This window comes from Oncorhynchus mykiss, chromosome 7 (genome assembly GCF_013265735.2).
Source record: "Oncorhynchus mykiss isolate Arlee chromosome 7, USDA_OmykA_1.1, whole genome shotgun sequence".
Classification (NCBI taxonomy): Eukaryota; Metazoa; Chordata; class Actinopteri; order Salmoniformes; family Salmonidae; genus Oncorhynchus; species Oncorhynchus mykiss.
In genome coordinates, this window is record NC_048571.1 from 44,968,445 (window position 1) to 44,988,862 (window position 20,418).

Consider the following 20,418-nt stretch of genomic DNA (forward strand, 5'->3'; position numbering starts at 1 on the left):
GAAGCCGCTCCTCTTTAGGTATAATTCTGGGGGCTTAATTCAGATAATGCATATCATCACAAGCGGTAGGTAGCTTAGTGGTTAGAGTGTTAGGCCAGTAACCAAAAGGTTGCTGGATCAAATCCCCAAGTTCACCCTCTTTTGTTCTCTCTCCACCCTTAAAATTCCAGTTCTGTCTTGCGCCCTACACACTCCATTACATTGGACAGACAAGTTCATAGCGAGCTGCTCTGTCTGCAGTAATTGGTGAAGTAATTTATTGTCGAGCTCAATGTAAAAACATGTAGTTTTCAGAGGTTTAAAAAGGAACAGAAAGGAACATACGGACTCGGGAGAGAGCCATTCGTCCTCTGAAACACGACCCTGCCAAGCCACACTGCTCGCTGAACCCGGAAGCCAGCCGAACCAATGCGTTGGAGGAAACGCTGTGCAACTGGCATCACGAGTCAGCGTGCATGCGCTCGGGCCCACCACAAGGAGTCGCTAGAACACGATGGGACAAACCCTCTCCTAACCCAGACAATTGTGCACTGCCTAATTGACCCTGGGATCGAACTGTAGTCTGTAGTGATGCCTCTACTACTGTGATGCAGTGCCTTAGACTGCTGCACCCCTCAGGAGGCCTCAAAGTAGTCACTTTCTTCTTTTTTCCACCACAAAGCATTGTTAAAACTATAGCTAAGCCCATAGTTATAGTTATTCCAGGCCTACTTGTAAAAATGTAAAGAAACTACTACATGGCTCACAATGTATGGCTATCAACCTCCGAAAATACATATACCTACATTCTCCTTCTCATGGTGCTTTGTATTGGGATGTAACCAAGCTAAGGTAAGCTATGGCGACGTTGAAACACTTCATGTCGGTGAGAATCTCATAATACTCTGTCTGGAACCAGTGTGTCGCCTTGGTTTTGACTTGTTGTATAACCACCATAATGAACATCAGAACAAAGGAGCAGACAGTTTAGAGCTAAAACACAGCACACAAATCCCATTCTTCGCCTTATAAGCTAGTGTTTCATGCGGCAAGCGTTTCATGAGTGTCAAATCGAATAATCCTAAAGCGGGGCAGCCTCTGCCAGCTCGGAGCACAATAAACAGAGACACTATGGTAAAACCGCTCAACTATCAAGATGTCCAAGAGTGCTGTTGATGATACAATTGCTGTACTGTTTAAAGAGATAAGACATGATGCAAGAAGCCTGTATTAATCACTTCTCAAATCAACCAAACCAATTCCCATTCGTATGCATGTGATTTAGTAGCCAACTCCCCTGAACTATCGTTGCAGTGCCATGCTATGCCAGACATATGGCATGGCAGCCATAGTCCGAGAGATTGGCTCAAGCACTAACATCTCTGAAACTAGGCTACAACATCAGTGCCTCATATCACTAACAGAATGGTACCATCATCATCTGTTCCCTGATAAAAAGGACCAGCTGAAACACAGTGGGTGGTGACTAGATGTTGGCAGTGGACAGTTAAGGCTCGTAGACCATCCAGGGTGATATTACAGGCTTCATTACTTACATCATCATGTCTCTCAATCCCGACTCACGGCGGTGTCGCGCACCAGCTGGATTACAATAGAATGTGTTTCCTCATTATAAAACCCAATAAAGGCTGAACAACTGGAGTCATGCGCAGTAATTCAACTCCATATAATGGGGTCAAAGAAGGCAGCATTACCCTTTCTGTGAAGTCGAGAATACAGCGTCAACATCAACACCCCAAACCATCCTTGACATGGATGCTTGAAATACAGCGAAAAGAAAGAGTATTTCACACAATGACAATTGTGCCAGCGCTCCCTTATAAAATAGATATTCATCTCAACATGATTCACATGGATAAATAACGAATATAAGGAAAAAGAATAGTTGCATTCAGAGGAAATTGAATCACATCCAAGGCTCACTGGTACAGTACATCATAGCTCGCCTGCCATACAGGACAGTATATTGGACATTTCCATTGATAAAATGACTGTATGAAACAGACTATTTGGATTCTTCAAGATGGTTTAAAGCGATCATTAGGGATTTTGGCTATTTGAATCTACTTCCCCAGAGTCAGATGAACCTGTGGATACCATTTTTATGTATCCGTGTCCAGTATGAAGGAAGTTAGAGGTAGTTTCACAGGCCAAATGCTAACTAGCTTAAAATGGTATCCACAAGTTCATATGACTCTGGCTTCATTGCCAAAATCTCTAACTATCCCTTTAAATTGCTGACCTTTTTAACATGGCAAGCAGAGAAGAGACTTTTCATAATCTGCTGTGATTGATGTGTATTTGACAGCAGATACTTCATGGCGTGCTGCTTTGTACACTTGTAAGGCAGACTAGATAACTCTGCTCGCTGCAAACACAGTACTCTATAGTGGATTATATACACAAGAACTAAGCCATTCTGGTGGCCTACTTCCCTTGAATATAGCTGTCAATTATTTCACCTCGTGAGTCATATTTTCCTGCTTTTCTAGCATGGATAGTGTGTCCACCAGTGTGCTCCTGGATAGCATTTTAACACTGAATAAACATTGTCATATAATTCTTAGCCTGTTCTGCCCTTTCAGCTGATGTTCTGTCCGTCACACAGGTAAGTCCCCATTTTTAAAATGCACCAGAAAGAGGAAGGAGGAATTATTGCTTAATCGCAGCTCTTGGAGGTCATTATTTTGCTATTTGCATGTAGCTTTCATAAGCTTTAACAATCCCTTGAAAACATTAGCAAAAACATTTACACTTATAAGAACAACAGGGGACATTTTACTATCTGTAAAGATGAGAGCAGTACGCGAAGAGTGCTTCTGCTGTGCAGTGTCAAACCTTCCAAGAAATGTATGTAATGTATTGTTCTGAATATTCATAATTAAACAAAGACAGTCATCAGCAGACTGTATGCTTCACAATTACTACATAAATAACACAGGCTTTGGATACAACATACTATTCATAGGATGAATACTAGCAGTATTCATATTCATATGAATTGATACCGTTGCTTTCTTCAAAATGAATTGTCTAAAGTCTACAGAATGCCGACTGTTGTGAATCAGGATATTCAAATGGCCTTGTATTTGTTTCTGGTCAAACTTGTTCTATAAGATTGTATTCTATCAAAACAAATTCAATCCACCAGAAACCATAAAACGGTGCCAGAACATTGTGACATTCTGTTGAGTCATCTAGTGATCCCAATTCATCCAACATTTCTTTCATCTCAACTATGTGAAAAGAAAATAACAATGCCTTCTGGGGCATGTTGTTTTTATTAAGCATATTAGTATTCCAATAAATGGTGGGGGAAAGAAGGCTCACAAATCACAGGCCCACCCTATGGGGGGGGGGGGGGTACCATTTTCCTCTCAAAAATAATTGCAAAATCAGAGAATTTTCCCCAGTGGTACAACGATAACAAAGTGTTAAAAGATCAAAACAATTCCCTCATCTTCAATTTCAGTGCATTCTGAAGAAGAAACACAAACCTGCCCCCTTGCTGTGATAGCTTGGAAATTAGTTGTTAGAAGCCCCCACAGAAAGAATAGTTAATAATGCAATAGTTCCAATGCTCAGATATTTACACAAGCTGGTGTTACTCTTATTAGGCCTTCAATCAAATCTGTTCCCAAGGAGGGACCGTATCACACCATGTTTGAGTAAGGAAGTGATGCAGGAACAACACAGTTTGTATCATACCCCAAGGATTGTTGTGCCTCTAAGCCAAAAGCCCACATCTAGCGCTAACATATTTTTTCAACATACCGTAGCTAAAGCACAGGATTGAGGCAATATGAGTGGAATACAGCTAGGGTGTTAACTGAATGACCAAGCAAGAAATACTGCAGGAGATGGAGCTGCCTGGATGTAGAAGATGTTATAATGTACCTACTGTACAAGAGCAAAACCAATTCACTATCTCACTTTATCTCCTTACAAATGTACACATAGTGGATGTTTAACTAACCTTAATAACTATGTCATTACATTACATACTCACTGTATTTCCAACTTCAAAGTCTGCTAATACCTCAATTCACACAATACTTTTATGGAAAGGTCTGGACAGAATTCTCCTTTTTCCATCCCCTAAAGGCAAGAGGTAAAAGGTGGCAGACATGATTTACCATCCTGTAAGAATAGGAGATTTGTTGTATTGAAATCCAATCTACGGTCTGTGAGACCACAACACCTCCAGCTGTAGACTGATCTCTTAGAGCTGACCAAATGCCTCTCAGCAAATAAAAAGCCTTTTAACACAAATTGCCGTTTTTGGCTTTTTCACCTTTTATGAAGAAAAAAAACAGGACAGTGCAGGCAGATGCATTAGGAGGTAGGCTGATTTTAATTGTTGGGTCATTGGGCCATTGAAGTGTTGCTAGCTGGAATATAGTACTTGAGTAAAACGATGAGCTATTGTAGGGCGGGCCAGCCCCCGAAGTGACTGTTATCAGCTGTATGCAAAAGGTTTTATTGCCTTCTCGGAAATTCAGCCTTCTCTGTGTTGCTCAGGCCACCCCCCCCCCCATTCTGTCACACCTCCGTGAAGCAGATGTTATGTTTCCTTTACATCCTGTAGGTCTGATATCTGATTGAAGGTTATTACTTTACAGTAATACTACCTGCAAAACAACTCAGATATCAAATCTAACATGGTAAAAATGGTTATAAAAGGGTCTTAGCTTCTCTTTCTGGTGAGACCTGTGCTAGTGAGATACCTACACTCTCTCTCTCCTCCTCGTGGACTCTTGGGGCCATGCCCTTTCAGGCGATGACTTCTCTCCCTCTCTCCCTCTGATCATGCCTAGAATAATGCCTTGTAAATGCTTGTTAATGCTTGGTAACATAAGCTGATGCCTTGTGTGTGAATCATTCATTTTACCATGTCAATTAAATATTTGCTTTTGATATAGACAATTCTTATTCCTTTCTTGACCTTTCTATTACTGTGACTTAACTATGGTATCTTGCATATTTCTAAATCATCTTTCTGGAGTCAGAAAACCATTTCATGGGCTAATTGCTTAGTCTTATAATGGGTCGTATGTGAGGTATATATAATACAAATATGATAAATATTACCCCACTGGTTCATTGTGGTAAATATGTATTTATTTATTATTATTCTTACGTATTCAAGAATACTGACAGTTCAACAAAGTTCAATGCTAGAGCTGAAGTACAAGTCCTGTCCTGGTCTAAACTTTTCAACAGATGAACCTTTTAATGCAGTGGGCTAAATCAGGGTCACACAGAGTGTTTACTGGTACGTTTTATACAAATCTACTTTCAAACAAAAGTATGCCCTACGATGGAACTGCGATGATGAGATAGATGTTCTTCTTCTTTGTTTTTATGTTTTATTATCTCGCTGTCATACTGTGTTCAACCGTGTTGGATATTGCCTAGCCGTCATGGATATTGCCTAGGACCCCAATGGAAATAAGTCCCAGACTCTATTGTGTGTTATTCTCGATGATTTTACTCATGTGCATGTATGGCTTTTCAAGTTTTATGTGTGCTCGTTTTTTTCTAGATGGTCAAATGAATAAACTAAAGTCAACTAAAATGCACCTCACACACATGGTTATAGGCTTTAAAACAAGAGATATAAAGATCAAATGTATTACATTTTGAGTTTGCATCCCAATATTACAGTATATAGATATATATATCTATATACATATATATAAGTCCGAAGTTTACATATACCTTAGCCAAATACATTCAAACTCAGTTTTTCACAATTCCTGGGTGAATTTTGGCCCAATCCTCTTGACAGAGCTGGTGTAACTGAGTCAGGTTTGTAGGCCTCCTTGCTCGCACACGCTTTTTCAGTTCTGCCCACAAATGTTCTATAGGCTTGAGGTCAGGATTTTGTGATGGCCACTTCAGTACCTTGACTTTGTTGTCCTTAAGCCATTTTGCCACAACTTTGGAAGTATGCTTGGGGTCATTGTCCATTTGGAAGACCCATTTGCGACAAAGCTTGAACTTCCTGACTGATGTCTTGAGATGTTGCTTCAATATATCCACATAATTGTCCTGCCTCATGATGCCCCTCCTGCAGCAAAGCACCCCCACAACATGATGCTGCCATCCCCTGTGCTTCACGGTTGGGATGGTGTTATTTGGCTTGCAAGCCTCCCACATTTTCCTCCAAACATAACAATGGTCCTTATGGCCAAACAGTTCTATTTTTGTTTCATCAGACCAGAGGACATTTCTCCAAAAAGTGCGATCTTTGTCCCCATGTGCAGTTGCAAACTGTAGTCTGGCTTTTTTTGTGGCGGTTTTGGAGCAGTGGCTTCTTCCTTGCCGAGCGGTCTTTCAGGTTATGTCGATATGGGACTCGTTTTACTGTGGATATAGATACTTTTGTATCTTCCAGCATCTTCACAAGGTCCTTTGCTGTTGTTCTGGAATTGATTTGCTCTTTTCGCACCAAAGTACGTTCATCTCTAGGAGACAGAAAGCGTCTCCTTCATGAGCGGTATGACGGCTGAGTGGTCCCATGGTGTTTATACTTGCGTACTATTGTTTGTACAGATTAATATGGTGCCTTCAGACATTTGGAAATTGTTCCCAAGGATGAACCAGACTTGTGGAGATTTTTTTCTGAGGTCTTGGCTGATTTCATTTGATTTTCCCATGATGTCAAGCAAAGAGGCACTGAATTTGAAGGTAAGCCTTGAAATACATCCACAGGTACACCTCCAATTGACTCAAATTATGTAAATTAGCCTATCAGAAGCTTCTAAACCCATGACATCATTTTCTGGAATTTTCCAAGCTGTTTAAAGGCACAGTCAACTTAGTGTATGTACACTTCTAACCCACTGGAATTGTGATACAGTGAGTTATAATTGAAATAATCTGTCCGTAAACAATTGTTGGAAATGTTACTTGTGTCATGCACAAAGTAGATGTCCTAACCGACTTGCCAAAACTATAGTTAAATAACAAGACATTTGTGGAGTGGTTGAAAAATGAGTTTTAAGGACTCCAACCTAAATGTATGTAAACTTCCGACTTGTACTGTATACAGTACATCACAGAAGACTGAAATATAACAAAACCGTTGACATAGAAACACCGGATTTCCAGCAGTTAAAAAAAAAAAAAAAAATGTTGATGAATTATGAAATGACATAAAAATATGAATAACATTCCATCCATGAGGCCACTAGGTCATTTGACTGCAGGAAAGGTCTACTTCATAACTTGTTTTAGATGCATGCTATCTGTCTGCTTGAATTGTCTGCTGGAACAAGATGCTCAATGCTCAATGTATTTTTTTAGCAACGCTGATAGATTTACCACCACGTTACTTGACTTTCGAAATGCTTTCATATAAAAGTGCTGCTCCACAAAAACACCACTGCTGGGTTTTGTGCTGCTGTCAGCTAGTTCATGTTTTTTTTTAGAACACATGGAATAAAACATGATGCTGTACAAACAACCAATTTGTGTAGAAGAAGGTCAAAGGGTAAGAGCTGACAGGGATGGACAGTCAGGGAAGTCCTCTTTCTCTGGAAAAAGAAACCCTCTGTTGAAACCCTTTGGTCCCTCAGTCCCACACAGTTCGGTCTAAAAACAATATAAATTAACCATTGGACCTGGCGCTATTGTCTGTGTCAAATGTCTCCCTCAGTTAAAACGCTTCTCAAACAAAACATAAGAGTATATATTGTTGTGCCGGGGTGATTGATATGGGTATTCAAATGTAGAAATCTTCTAAAGTATTCATATATGGTACATGTCTCTCCGCTATTTCCATTTGCATTCATATGGCAAGATTTCTGCCTACACCACTGACAACTCAGCTTGGCAAAAACAATGCCTGCTTCAAAACAATGACTGACACTACACCCAATGATCCCAATGAACAAACAATTTGGCTCCTCGGCGGGCAGAGAACTAGAGAACACCCAGATATGACACAGGAGGTGTGTAAACCGCTGTCTGTGCACTGGCAAAGTAGTATCAGGGGCCTGCAGCCTTCCTTCTCATCCATAATGATGTTATGAAGAATCACACAGCACTGTTTACTTTTTAAAAAACCAGCAGAGAGCAGCAGAAAAATGGGGCTAAAGAACTGACACAGAGCATTTGTCTTTATTTGCTGCTCTTTGCCCTGTTGTTCTTTAAAGCGCCAGTGTGGCAACAACCTCAGAGGCAAGACCCTTGGACTGCACAGTTATTTGTCATAAAAGTCATTCCCTCACAGTCGTGACGCTCCATAGAAAATACTTAGACTTCATAGTCAACAACTAGGGGCCTGCCTAATAGTGCCGCCAAACCTTCCCGGTTTGGTCTGGAGTCCCGTGGAATCACAGCGCTTTTCAACTGAGATTGTACTCACACAGTAGGGACTGTGCAGAGATGAGTGGCTTTCTGGACTATGGCATTGGCTGAGCACTCATGAAAATAAGTGCTGGAGGCATTTCTGGCTCTGTAAATGCAGTCAATATCATAATCAAAGTAGCGGTGTACAGTAGTACCTAAGGGGTAAAAAAAAAAGAGCAAGAAAATGTATACACAGGCAACCATAGATCAAAAACTCAAAGCACTGGCTAAAGAGTAAATCAGAGTCCAGAGACGCAGAGACATGATAGTCCAGGGTCCCATTGTGACATAGCTACGAGGCTTTGAGACCATCGTCCATGGGGAAATTGATTGAGCCAATGCCGAGAATTCCAAAAGTAAAAAAGTATGAGAGAAAAACATTCTAGAACACTGCTGTGCGTCCGCGTACATGTTTTGGACTCTAATAGACGCTAAAGGCCTATCTATGCAATTGAATGTATGCAAAATGATAACATTTCCTGTCACTACTGGGAAGGGCAATATAGGGGAATGACTTGAAATTGAGAAACGTTTCTTTCACGGTGTGATGATAACGCCCATAAAGAACCAGATTATAATTCCAGCACGTTATCAAGCATGAATTTAGGAAAAAAGTCAAAAGATCTATTTTATTTCAACATTTTGACTGATACAGTGTCTCTCAACCATATTGATACAGCTAAGTGAGTGGGGAGGAGATTTCTGACAAGGCTGCACGGTTACTGGTTAAGAAGGACAGACATATTTGGCTGAACTTCACTGCTGCCCTACTGAATACTGCTCCAATAAGAGATAGAAATGTGTTGAAAATGTGAAGAAAATGCTGAAGTGTTCCTTGCATGTGAAACAAGCACAATGCCTCTCTTTTGAACTGAGAGCGTTTGACAGGCACTCCTCTCCAATGCTGAAATAAAGTTACAGTACCTTAATGGACACTCACTTTAGTCGCTTGCTGGGGACACTTATTTTTACCAGAAGCATTGCAAAATGTACATGTTTCCCAAAGGTTACTATGGAAAACAAAGATTTCCTTTTCTTTCAAAAGTGTTTCCTGTCCTGGAGGGAGGGAAGAATTGTATACATTAAATAAAAATATCCCCTATGACACATTTTCTCAATACCAGCAGGAACCATCCAATGAAATTTTTATGAAATGTCTCTAAATGTTACTATCCCATAATCTATTTAATGTCACTCCTGCACTACATCACTTCTGACAGGCTGTTGGCCTGCTGCACGCTAACCATTACAGGCCTGTTGTTCTACTTCCTGCAAAGCTGCATCTGCCAGGGCACTCTCCAGTCCACCAAGAAACTACAACAATTAGCACGCAATGTTTAAACCAACCAACCATGTGTCCATGGCAGATCATATAGTTATGCCAGGTAGCCAAGTCATTCCAAACTTGGTTTGTCTCTGCAGGGTGCCTGCCGTGTCCATTGAGCTGCACGGTGCATGTCAGCCTCGGGATTACTTTCATCAAGAACGCAGGAACTAGGAGCGGGGGAGGAAGTGGTGAGGATTTCCAACACAGGACTGCCTGGACAATTTGTTCTTGCTATCATGGAATTCATGTTTGAGGAAACCCACTAACGGTTTGATTAAATGTTCTTTCCATGTCATTTCAACAAAAACACATTTGATGTGATGATGTTGAATCAACATGGAAAACTGATTGGACTTGCAACAAGTCATCAATGTCGGGGAATTTCTGACTTTATTCACCCAACTTTTCAACCAAATCCAATGACATGGTGACATGTTTTATTGATTTTACGTAGAATTTAGGTTAGTTGTCGACTCAACCAAAACTAGACGCTGAAATTAAGTCCGTGCCCAGTGGGAATGCTCTCGATAATGTCCATGTGAAGTGCAAAGGGACAGAGGATCCATTAATAGCTACCAGACAAACCAAATTTACAGCACAGCCGTATCTATATCACTCATCTAAAGGACGCTTTTCATCTCCCACAGCAAAGCAGATATCACACCTTATCATACATTCCACATTCAGAGCACACCTAACCAGTAACACAAGTGAACTCACAGAGGACTCTAGGCAGCCGTGGAGAAGGCAGATACAAATATACACTGTAAATAACACATTTGGTCAACCAGTAATTATTTAATATAAGAGCGGACTAAAAAAACAGACAGATGCTCAAATATCTATTATGCATATTAAAAGAGCAGGTTTAGTTGTGCATCTGGCTACAGCGAGTGTGAGTGGACACATCTGTTAGCCACCCATTTAAATCAGATAAGGGCACTGGGCAACAGCAGCAGAGTACCATGAGGCTGATGGACAGATGCTTGGATTAGTCCTGTGTTGATCGCTAGGAAATGATTTTTCAATGGTGGCCAAAGAAAATTTAGGAAGGATGTAAATTTAGGATATTGATCTTGACTTTATTGATATGTTTTGAAGTTTCCTGACTGAACCTATGCCTATTTGCTAAAAGTGTACTTGTATAGCCTGTACAAAATTGAGATAATGTAGAAGAGAAGCCATTGTGGAATATTTCTGTTTGCTTAATCTAGTTGGCTAGACATAGGATACTATGACCGCAATTGCTGGTCAACTACATAATCAGCAAATCCAGGGGGGATTATGATAGGGAGTCAGCGCAAGGGATTAGGCTACCAAACATCTGCACACACTGATCGGCATGGTGGCACACAGCTACTGACTCATAGAATACATACTTCCAGCATAACAGCTCCCAAACTAAATCCAACACTCCTGGCAAATCAGTGGCCTCATTTATCAAACACGCATAAATGTCTCACTAAATCCTGGCGTACTTGGAGATTCTAGGATTTGCGTGCGCAATAAATTAGTATGATTTATCAAACTGTCACATGCAACATATCATACTATATTTCTGTGCTTGTGAACGAGTGCTACAACACTGCCTGGTAAATGCCCTCCATTCACCTTTAATGGTAACAAAAATGCTCTCCATTCACCTTTAATGGTAACAAAAATACCCTCATTTGCTGTATGATTTGGAGACGTTGGAACTGGATCAAGACAGCTTCTAAAAGAAAGGGCAACGGCAAATTTGATCACATTTCTGTAGAGGTGTGGTCAGAATGTTTTAATATTTTGCAGTGACATTTTTAAACAAAAAATGCATGTGGCCTATAGCCAGTGCCAAACACTGGGGGTGCATTCTGCAAGATTGATTGTATATTGAACTATTTTAAAGTAAATACTGTCTACAGCCCAAACTTTTACGCAAAAGACAAATTGTTGTTCAATAATTTTGTTTATCAATACATGATTATGTTTCCTGCCTTGGGATAGGCTCTGAGATTAAATAGGCTGTGATCACGTGCTCCTATCACATACCAAAATTGTAGCCTACCCATACTGTAAAATATTTTTAAATAGGCTACTGGTCTATTTACTTTCGAGCATGGTGGGCTATTGAATGAGCGATGGATAAATGGTACCCTAATATTCGTTGTGTAGCGGGAATAACCCAGTCATGACAGAAAAGGAGAGATATCCTGCAATATGATTATGTTTTAGGCCAATATAGTAAAATAAAATAAATATATTAGGCGTCATGCTGCTATGTGATCTCCTTACCAATGGCAAATGTAAATGTATCTGTTTTATCATTCTGCCTATGTTTTAATATGTTATTAGCCTACCATTATTATAATTGCCTTGCCTCAAACACCTTCATTTTCCCCAACATATTGCTTGCAATACAGTTGCTCAACCAATAGAAGTTGTGGTAAGCATGGTCTGAGATTTGCGTGGACATACGCACACTTTCCCGTCAAGTTCAAAATTGATAAATACCAACCTTTGTGGGAAAACTGGTGCGCACGCACCTTTGATAAATGAGGCCCCAGATCATTACAACTCCAAGTGGGTTACGCACGCGCAAAATGAATGGGCGACCCTGTTTATTGATGTAAATATGGGATAACACTAGTAGGATATGGGTTATGAGTTTTCACGGGAAAGTTACAGAGGTGCCTTTTCACCTGCAGTGTGGGCTATAAGCCTATACGGGCTTGGGCTACTACAGTTTCCAACACTGATTGAACAATTCAATGTGAATGAAATGCAATTACAAACAAGGCTAAAGCAAATCAATTAACTATTTTGACAATAAAGAGTATATTCGATTGGGACACAGATAACAAGCTATAATAGTCTAGCATTATAACGATAATAGTAATAATAGCCTAATAATAATAATAACAAAATTCTTACCGTATGCGTAATTATCCCTGCAATTAGCATTTCATTTAAATAATCCGTGTTTCGATACTCCTAACAAAATTCTGTACACATGCATTCACTGTTGAATCGTGGCGACGCTGTCGGCGGCTGAGTATGCACTATGAATATTCCTCCCTCACTCGAGAGTGCAAGGCATTGTAGGCTATCCCCGACCGAATACATTAAAATAGTAGCCTACTCTATGAATGTCGCTTTCGTTGTTTGCAATGTAGGTAAAGAGTGCACAGTTTAACAGGAGCTCCCCGCGACTATTATCTAAATATACTTACTGTGATGCATCATTTTCCTTCCTCTAACCCGAGCAAAGCAGGCACACGAGCTGTCCTCGGTGAGGCACTCACTGCACCGAGCATCCAAGCGGAACAGACCCTTCTGGGTAGTCTAAGCGGTCGAGATATAATAGAGCAATTCTTTCAGCTGGGCTCTAATACAAAATAACTACGCGATCTGTAAAACACTCCAATTCAGCAATACGCGGAAAGTATTGTAAACTAGTACGATTCCCATTGATTAGGAAAGCAGTGCCATGCCATTAGCGCATAAATCATTCTACCTTATCCTACAGTGGCGTGAGCTGGCACAAGAGGGGCTGGGGGCACCTCCCACATACTTAGGACTTGTCTGAGGAAATCTGGTACAATAACTTTAAAGTTCACTGAAGTTATTATTACAGTAGTGTAACTATATTGTCAAGACTGTGATATTAGGCTACCCTATTAGATGAAAGAAAGAACAATTCAAATGTTATGAAGGTATTCTTGTTTCCAAACTACCAACAAAATGATGAGTATTGTTAATTTAAAACTTTTTGGGTGGGTTTTTTAAAACATTTTCTATACAACAGTTTCAGTAATAGTGTTTTTAGGGTTTTTGTTCCCTCAATAGTGTCTGAAACCAGCAATCAGGCAGGTAATAGGTAAACCTGAGGTTTATCCTTCCAGATCAAGGTTTAGTGTCCTCATGCTAAATGTATCAGCCCATAACCCTGGAAAAGGCTACACCCAGAATGCATTAGCTGATCAAATATTTATATCTTCTTAATGAGATCACATCTCACCATCCGGACATTGCATTTTCCATTCAATACCATGAAATCCCCCTCAATTAAGCAGAATTGGCGGATTGAATCGAGATTTACCATTGACAACAATGAGCTGGTTTAAATGGGATACAGAGATGTACCTGGGGAGCAGGAGGTCCATGAGGTCAGTTGAAGAACTTTAAGCCTTTAAATCTGCATCTTAATCAATGAACTGATTCTATCGACACCTGTGACTCCCAGTTACCAGTCCATAGACACAAGTCTGTATTGCCAGGAGTGTGAAGTCAGTGGTTTGATAATATTATATTATCTCTCTCTCTCTCTCTCTCTCTCTCTCTCTCTCTCTCTCTCTCTCTCTCTCTCTCTCTCTCTCTCTCTCTCGAACATACACCTATCCACTAGGTGGCAACAAGATTTCAAGTGAGTTGTCAAGATAAGACCTTTGTGCCAGAGGTAATTGTTAGTAGCCTACCATAATGAAAATTAAATTCAGTTGTTGTTTATGTATTTAAAAAAAAATCTAGACTATGCATGCAATAACATTGACTTGTTCATTCATACATAGTAATGATGTACTTAAAACACGGACAAATTGTCTTTGTCTGTCTGTCTGCAGTAGCTTGATACCTATTCAACGTAGATGTATAAATTGAATTGAATACATAAGCATGCCTCACCTAATTCATTCAACCTTTGATCCCTTATTTTTTCATTATCCTCATAGAAGCCTTATAGTAAGTGGGATTTAAGAAAATCTACTCCTTATAAAATAGTCAATGAAAAAAAGGTGATAATTAAGGACAAGTAGATGAAATTCCCAGTGGGCATTGCAAAGAAGCTGGTACGGAAAAGAGCTTCAGTACAGAGGACCTAGTGACCATAACCAACATAGTTCATCTGTAGATCTTATATCTGATTGTAAAATATATTTAACTATAATAGTATATAATTGACAATGTTCAGGTGATTTTTGGATATTTCCCATGATGCTCCTGCCGCTATGAAAATCACGTTTTAACAGTATTTCCTCATTGAGCTGTAAGCAACGACTTTGGGGTCTTTCACTCTGAGCTTGACTAATGATTGCCTTGCCAAGACATTTAACCCCAGACTATCTGTCTTCTCGCTAAGGATAGAAAAGTATCTGAACCATGAAATAGAACCAGTTGTACTCCACAGTGGCTATAGCGTTTTCACCATGCGCCAGAATAAATACTTTAGATTCGGTTATTAAAGTAGGAATCCGCAGGTCGTGGGTGACCCCAAAATAAAAAAGGAACAATCCAGAAACACTGGAATTAATTTTGAAAGGTGGAAGAGTGACGCTGAAACGGCCACGGTTCTCATAGTTTGGTAGGTAAGTGTTGAGTTTCGTGTTTAGCCTGCTAGCTACCGTAGCAGTTAACCTTAATATTGTAACGACCCAGGGTTTATAAGCATGGAAATCGACCCTGCCTCACGAACATGCTTTTGCGGGACAGTCGATAGCGCGCCACACCTCGGGTTGGAAGGTCGAGGGTTCGAGACCTGCTCCCTGCTGTTTCATTACATTGGTGTCAGAAGGGATCGGACCTTGCATCCACGACAGTGCGTGTGCTTGTCCGGTGAGTGCGTTCCTGTAAGACGTAGAGTCGCAGGACCTCGGGCTCGAAGGTCGAGGGTTCGGAACCTGCTCCCTGCTGTTTCATTACAGTATGTTTAATGTTCAGGCTAGTTAGCTAATGTCATCTGTATTCGGACTCTTACACTACATAAAACCTCACAAAATGCCCAATTTCTTTATTTCAACTACCTAACTTTAGCTAACTGAAGCTCGAGATGCGATTTGATGACATGACAGTGTGTTTGGTTTGAGATGAATATGACATTACATTGTACCGTGTACTATTTAAGTAACAATTTGTTTCATGTTTTCCCAAGCCAACAACCCCCACAGACTCTGACTCATCCCTTCTGTCCCACTACCAACCAACCAAGAGTTTCTCCAGGAACATTTTGTTCAAAAGAATAGCAAACATTACTCTCATTCCAAGTATTTTCCCTTTTCCTAAAGAAACTTGAGAAATTAATATACGATGACATTTAGTTAGAATCAATACAATGAAAACTTGGTTTGGAAAGGCCATTGAAACTTACGCTAATAAGTGATTTCAATGCATTTCAGTGATATTATTATTTTTTTTCTTACCCCATCAGCATCAACACTGCCAGAGTAACAGAGCCATGGATGACTTGGCCTACTTCCTGCATGTTAAAAAACTAAACACACAAATCTCTGTTATGTAAAAATCCACGTTTTCATTTTAATTCACAATTGAAAACTTTACAAGGTAAAAGTGACTGTTTAATAAAAAAATTGAACAATTACAATGACAACTGAACACTTGTAGAACTTACATCACACGTACAAGGCAGGACATATAAAGCTAGTTACCAGCTCCCAGGGGGAAAAAAAAAGCCTACATGGTGCCCCAGAGAATCACGGAAGGAGGCGAGTGCTCGCCAGACACAGCATCTTGGAATGACGACCGTGTTGACAGGTCCCACACCTCCAGGCCACAAATTGTTATGTGCTGCTCCTAGTTCCCTCCTTTAACCCCCTACTAGGATGTCATCAGATCCTGTATGACATCAATGTATCCTACGGCCCAGCTACAGAGGTTCAATTATCAATGGCGCGTTCATTCTACCTTGTGAATTGAAATAATGAGAAATAAAGTTGATTTGATTGGTTTCTGGTGTACCAGGTAGAATGTCACGTTGACACAATGCTGATGACGACACATGTAGTGCTGATGAAGGGTTGTTCATTATCATCTACAGTATGACTGATTTTGTGTCCTCCACCCAGCAGGTCCAAGCAATTCTGTGCATTATAGGTCACACAGAATCACAATCTGTTGACTACAGCTAAATGGGGGGGGGGCATTACTACCAAATAAGTCAGCGTCACAACAGTGTCCCTTGCATACATAGGATGTGGTGTTGTGCTGTAACGTGTCATGCTAATGTGACCAAAAAAAGTCCGGAGATGATGTGGAAACTGGCTGCTAGGGGCAACAGTGAGTGCTGTTACCTTCAAGAAGGTTTTGGTTTTGCTAGGGCATTGTGGATGGGATGGTGGATGGGCGTAAAAAGCGATATAAAGGTATTTCTGGTTTAAGCCTATCCCAAACCTTAACAATTTGGAGTTAATGCCTAACCTTTGAAATTTGACGTTTGAGAAATATGGATGAACGTCTAATTCTGACGTGAGACTGGGAGAGCTAGTTGTGTTTACTTGACTGACCAAGTTGGATATCCATTCAGTCCTTCAAGTTGGGCAGTTCACAGCAGGAATCAATGCAATGCTATAGAGGCAATGTGCTGAACAGGCAAACAGAGCCTCATGTAGCCAACTATTTTGGTTGATTACTTACCAAATATTTATTGAGTCACATGGCATATCAAATAAAAAAAAAAAATTGTTGTACCTGGTACCCCGCCAGTTTGTCTGCAAACAGTTAGGGCTTTGTCTGCTCTGTATTTGTTTCTGGTGGCTGTAATGTTAAGCTTGCAAGTGACTTCACTTCCTCTCCAGCTCTGGGGCCATGGCAGCAGGGTCATTCAGTTAGGCGGGATTTAGCCAAAGACACACCTTACATAGAAGGCCAGCCCAAGGCAGCCCAGAACGCCAGCCCAAGGCAGCCCAGAAGGCCAGCCCAAGGCGGCTCAGGGCGCAGACCCCTTGTAATTGTATTTATTATGACACCCCATTAGCTGCTGACAAGGCTACTTTTCCCGGGGCCCAGCAAAGTAAAGGCATTAAAAATGAAGGCAGTAAATCCTTGTTTTTGTTCAAAGAGAAAACAACACCATTTCCCCTACATTTACCCCCATGTGGGCCAGCCCGATAGCAATCGAGTTTCACCAATGAGCATCAGTCCCTTACCATTTGAGTGACAGCTGGCAAGACACACAGTAGAGAGAGAGAGAGAGAGAGAGAGAGAGAGAGAGAGAGAGAGAGAGAGAGAGCAATGATGTGGTGCACATATCTGCACATTTTTGCATAGCACGCAATTTCCGGGGACCACTTTTGTCTCGTGGGCGCTACTTTCAGAATTACTGGTTCAAAAGTATACAAAAGTACTGTAGAATATCTTTAAGCTGAGCTATTGCTGATTTGGGGTAAGGCCTCTGCCTCTACTGTTAAAACATTTTTTTTTTTAGATATACTGTGACATAGCCTACTACTGGTGTGCAAACAGCTTTGATTTATTTATGCATATTAAGGTCTCTTTTATGACTCTCCCTATGAAGGTTAGACTTTGGGAGCCATGAAAGCAGTGCGAGCGAAACACAAGCAGCTCTTCTGAAAACGGGATCTCGCGTTACATGGAAATCTGCTCTGATATCTCAAGCTTTTTTTTCCTATGAAAGATCACACACAGGGTTGTGTGAAACCGAACTGTGAACAAGTGAGCACACACTGAGGTTTCAAAGAAGGGATAAAAGCATCCCGTTCCAGTCTCTGAGCATCGTCCGCAGCTAGGGTCTCATTAGTCAAGCTGCATTCATCCGTCCATGCTCAGGAAGTCCTACTGCAACGTTATTTTATCAGGCCTTTTTTAATCGATGGATTATGGGGTCATTACTAGGAATGGACAATATTTCCTGTCCAGTCATAATTAAGTCATGGTGCTGCATGAATTCATCAGTAAGGTTATAGTTTGACTGACACAGCTGGCAAAAGCCTTCTGAAAATCTCTGTCCTCTGCCTCAGGGTGGGGTTGGGCTTGGCTCTATTGGTACATCCCTTTCTCTCCTTTTGATAATACTCCAAATACAGTGAAATGGCATGCTTGTTTTAAAATAAGACTGCACTGTTTGCTATGGTATGGTATTTTGTATTGCAGCCCTAGTGTATAGACTCCCTAAACCCTCCACCTACTGAATATATTCATGGGAATTGCTTTAAGGATACAAAATCATCTTGAAGTTTGGGTGAGAGTGGTGGCGGCTGGGGTAAAATGGGGGTGAGGGGGAATTAGGGTGCATGGGGGGGTGCATGTATAATAAGGTGGACTATGTCACCAGCAGCTCAGCGTTTAAGCAAACGTTGTCTGCCTGGCATTGCTGTCACCTTGTTTTAGTCATTAAAAGGCTGGACCACCATAAGCTGCTCGGTAGATTTAACGAGAAATGCTCTCAGTGTGCTTTCCTGTGAAGAAGGAAAATCTTGACACAGGCAACTTTAAGGGTCCTTATGTTGACATCTTTAGTACAACTACTTTCATTTGTTATGGGATATATGCTGAATGCCTCAGTGGATTCCTACCGGCTCTCTCTATAATTAACAAAACAGTTCTAGGCCGCAAGTCACCGGACAAAATAAGTCTACAGAGACTGTCTCCTAAATCTGTGCTGTGTCCAACACATAAATGCTGCTGTTGAAGACAATAAACAGAAGAGACAGTTAAATCTCTATTTATCCCTGGATGCGAGAAATAACCTTGTTTTATGGGCTGTGCCTCAATGCAGAAAATTAGTTCCTGAAAAAGTAATTAGCAACTTGCTTCCTTTATAGGGTGGCATGGCCCCTTGTGCCCAATATTACCCACTTTACTCTGTAGAATCTTTTTCTTGGCATACGCCCAGCACGGGACAAGTCAGGGTGGAAAGACAAAAATACCAAAATTCCATGTGTGCCTGTTTGAGTTGATGCTTTGTTCTTGTCTTGTAGTCACAGTGTTCACTCAGTGAGCATTTTCATTGTTTTACTGTTCCATGTTCTTAATCTGGGTATTGTACAGAAGCTCAAGCACACAAACTATTAACTACTGAGCCAATCAATCACGCCTGTAGACCTCAGTCCGGTCTTGTAGGCTTTAATCTGTTAAACCACAGCTCACTTGAAAAGGCAGAACAAACCCCTTTGGGTCATGCCAGAGGCTTTATACTACATGCTTTCGCCCTTGAACACAATAAGAGGCTTTTGACCTGAGGGCTGAGCAAACAGACAGCATTTGGAAATTGTGGCATTGATTGCATGAGAGCTGGCACTGTCTCATACGTCTAGACTTCGCTCCTAGAGATAATGGGGAACATTACTCACATGGTTGCACCATGTGACGCATTGAATGCCAGGCTTGAGAGAGGGAAAAAGTCAATAGAGTTGATAGAGCCATATATGAGGAAAAATATCTTCAAGGCAGATACAGTAATGACACTTTCTTCTTAAGTGAACTTGTCAGTCAATTACGTGAAAAAGTTCTGCAATCAATTTAGACCCAAAAGAGGTGAGCTAGATGTCGAAATGAAAAGTGGTTGTGAGGTGTTGAAAGTATATCAGCTCTTGATACAAGCTTCTTGAGATACTGCTGACATACTGTAATATGCAAAAGTACCTACATTTGTCAAATAGTAGAACAATTTGGAAAATGACAATTAAATGACATTTCATTTTATTTGACTACAAATGAATAGGGATCTTACCCTGGATAATGGCCCTCAAATGATGCTTTGTGCTTGCCATCTTAAAAGTCATGTTTATAAATGGGAGAAAAGAGGAGAACTGACAACCTAATAGATCTGTGAAGGAAAATCAAAGGTGTATACTGATCGCCAACAGAGTATGGGTAACAATAATTGAATACCCTTTTCACCTTACTGAGCCGAACTGACCCAGTTAGAGCTGTACTGCACTGGCCTGGTTACGCCTCCACTATAGTTGCTGGAACAGTGCTGGAAGGGACCATTTGAAATGAACATA

The 20,418-nt window shown here is 40.7% G+C and overlaps 1 protein-coding gene across 2 annotated transcripts in view; it reads right to left on the minus strand.

Moving 5' to 3' along the window:
• The window catches only part of cntn4 (contactin 4), a 178,643-nt gene extending 165,436 nt beyond the window's left edge, over positions 1 to 13,207 (minus strand). The window contains exon 1 of one of the 2 annotated variants that reach the window (XM_021609437.2): positions 12,895 to 13,207. The gene's annotated coding sequence lies outside the window, so the exon portion shown is untranslated. Of the gene's footprint in view, positions 1 to 12,595; positions 12,780 to 12,894 lie in introns of those variants that run through there. The other variant, XM_021609438.2, reaches the window with a different exon arrangement.
• Between the last annotated feature and the right edge of the window lie 7,211 nt (positions 13,208 to 20,418).